This window comes from Syngnathoides biaculeatus, chromosome 12 (genome assembly GCF_019802595.1).
Source record: "Syngnathoides biaculeatus isolate LvHL_M chromosome 12, ASM1980259v1, whole genome shotgun sequence".
In the NCBI taxonomy this organism is placed as follows: Eukaryota; Metazoa; Chordata; class Actinopteri; order Syngnathiformes; family Syngnathidae; genus Syngnathoides; species Syngnathoides biaculeatus.
The window spans coordinates 17,923,109-17,926,347 of NC_084651.1; the positions used below are offsets into that span (position 1 = coordinate 17,923,109).

The 3,239-nt window shown below is 41.6% G+C and overlaps 1 protein-coding gene and 1 non-coding gene across 2 annotated transcripts in view; one reads left to right on the forward strand and one right to left on the reverse strand.

The window, feature by feature from the left end:
* Positions 1 to 3,239, reverse strand: part of cdh23 (cadherin-related 23) — a 215,694-nt gene that overhangs the window by 22,247 nt on the left and 190,208 nt on the right. The window lies entirely within an intron of this gene.
* Positions 2,267 to 2,360, forward strand: trnai-uau (transfer RNA isoleucine (anticodon UAU)). Its single transcript has 2 exons — positions 2,267 to 2,304; positions 2,325 to 2,360. It is a non-coding gene; the product is annotated as a tRNA-Ile (tRNA).

Sequence of the window (3,239 nt, forward strand, 5' to 3'; positions counted from 1 at the left end):
TAACTGTTACAGATGAAAAACATGACTCTGGGTTATTCTGATTAACCTTGAGCAAATATGCAATTGGGCAACTTGAACGAGCTACATTTTCAGCATCATTGTGTGAGGAAAATCTTCTACATTGATTTATCATAACACAATGCAGATGTTAGCCACACATCTGAAATGTCACGTCATGTCATTATCCAAGTCGCTTATCCTCACAAGGGTTGCCGGAGAGCCAGAGCTTATCCCGGCTAGCTTCGGGCGAAAGGCAGACTACACTCAGAACTGGTCACCAGTCAGTCACAGGGCAGATATCGACAACATCATTGTGTAGGAATCGATCCCACGCTGAATGCACCAAAGCCAAGCATGTGTACCACTACACCATCAGTGACCATCTGAAACATTGTATTGTCAATCCAAACACACAAGAATTTTTTTTTACTCTGCCTAATGTATTACTTTTCCTTATTTTATGTTTTCTGAGGGGAAGCAATCAGTAAGAATTTCATTGCATGTCTCCTGTAAGATTTCTTTTGTACTGCACAAAGGACAGTCAGCTTTTTAAATCTTTCATCTTATTTAGGCAAAATGAATGTAAACAACATTCTTCTGCACAATATATTTTCTCTAGAAAGTAAAGAGGAGGAAAGCATTCCACTGAAAACTCTGGTATGTCAACCAAATCCATAAAACCCTTTTTTAAAAAAACTCCTTTTTAAATACACGAAAAAGACATTTGCCCAAGCTCAGCATTTCATTCATTTAATCATGTTCATTTAGTGTGTACAATGCTCAATAAATATATTGCTGCTCATTAATTGAGTTACTCCAAATATTTAAAATTACCAAATAAATTGGATAACATATTTATCCAACATAACATGGGTTGGGGTTTTTGGTCTTTTTGTGAATGGTGAAAAAAAAGATAATTATGACATAGCAGGTAATGCAAGATAGGAAGCACATTTGGTGAATTAAGTGAATGTTCAAAATGGATTTTGGATGCTTTTTGGTCAGTAACATGAAAATAAGCATGCGAACAAAAATACTTTATAAATGTTCTATCCCCTTCATCCTCATAATAGGCATACATGACTAGTAAGTAAGTTTCTTTCGGCTTGTCCCTTTCGGGGTCGCCACTGAGCATAACTCAGGGTACACCCTGGACTGGTCGCCAGAAAATGGATGAGTTCATTTCACCAAACAGCCATTCAACTCAAATTCACACCTATGGAGATTTGTCTTCAATTTACTCGATAAACATAATTTCAAGTGTGGGAGGAAGCCAGAATACTGAGTGAAAGCGCACGCAAGCACAAGAAAAACAAACTTCTTGACTGTGAAGCAGTTGAACACAACACAGTTCGTAAACGGGAGTGATTAAAAAAGAAAACAAAAGAGAGAGGGAAAAGGTAAAAGAAATAATACAATAAAAAGTGACACCAAAAGACAAAGCCGGAAGTAATGTATGCGTATTATACCAGTATAACTAGTACAATGACACATTGGATCAGTAGTGGGAAGGACAGGACAAGATAGGACAGGACAGGACAGCAAAGGAGAAGAGCGGAAGCATGCAGGACAGGGGTTGTGGACCTGGCTGGACAACTGACGTCTGAGGACCCCACACCATCCATTTCAGAGGCGGGTCAGACTCAGGAATCCAGCTGAGAGCGACCCGGTGGACGGGACACCTCCCACACTAAGGGATTCAGGGTGGTCCACAGCCCTGCAGAGGCGCCCTAAAAACTGACCAAACGGAGGAGGCCGCAGGGACCCAACACCACCCTCCGAATAAAAACTAAAGCAAATTTCTTGACGCACGAAGGTCCAACACTCATGCCAACAAATCAATTATGCAATGGCTAACCAAACTCATTCAGTTTTCCATCTTCTGTACCACTTATCCTGACTAGGGTCGCGGCGTGCTGTCTCAAATCTCAACTAACGCTGGGTGATAGACCCTGTACCCCCTGAACCTTTCACCAGCCAATCACAGGGGACATATAAACAAACAGTCATTCACACACGTGTCCACACTTAAAGCCAATTTAGTCTTCGATTAACCTACCTTGCATGCTTTGGTGATGTGGGAGGAAACTGGAATACCCAGAGAAAATGAGGAGAACATGCAAAATGCACACCGCTGGCGATGTGATTTGAACCCTAATCCTGAGAGATGTGAGACTGACATGATAACCAGTTGTCCACTGGTAAACAGGTCATAAAAAGGGGTGTCAAAACTAGTTTTTATTCCATTTTCTCTACTTTTGCTCTTGCTCCAGTGGCGCAATTGGTTAGCGCGCGGTACTTATATTTCAGTACTCTGTAGAGCAATGCTGAGGTTGTGAGTTCGATCCTCACCTGGAGCAGTGTTTTGACGGCATGGTTAATGGATGGATGAACAGATAGCGGATGGGATAACGGATGGGTTTCAAATCCTCACCCTCTCCCCGTGGCTGCCAACTGCGACAAGGTGCACCCCGCCACTTGCCTGAAGTTAGCTGGGATTGGCTCCAGCTCTCCCGTAACCCTCGTGAGGATAAGTGGCTGAGATAATGGATGGAAGGGATCCTTACATTCAGATTATTTTCAAAATAATGTTTAAGGACTGTTATGTTTTTAAACTTTTACTCAAGTGCCGTTGTTATTGAACTTTTACGCATGCATTTGAATTGAATCGTTACTGAGGTGTTTTTCCCAGTAAAATTTTCATTTTCAAATGCCCGTATTCTTACTGTGTATTTTGACTTTCTTCTCAGAAGTCACAAGGAAAGATAAAATAATTTATAAATATTTCTTGCAGTGTTTGGCGTTTTAGATATTTTTATATTTTTTACTTCATAACATTTGGACTTCATTTATGGAAACCTTATAATATTGTTTTCCTCATAATATCACAACTGGCATAATTTGATGAGGGTTTCTGTTCTCGTTTTTCACGTCGAATCAGCACTTTATTCTCGGAAAACCACATCGTCTTTCTCGTATTGTTGAACAACTAGAAATATAGCCGCTGTCACGTTTTGTTTTGGAATATTTCGCTCATTTTCGCGGGCCGTCCTTGCAATGGAGGTAGCTTTCCCTGTTTTTCGCCGGTCCAGTCGAGTCCAGTCCAGTACTTTGACGGAAAGGGTTTGTGATTGCCTAGTCGTCGATGGGGAGGGGGCGGCGCCTCCCAAACCGCTGGCTCAAGTCACGTGACCCGAGAATAGCACAAACTTTGCAAGCTCGGAAGCACCACACGCACG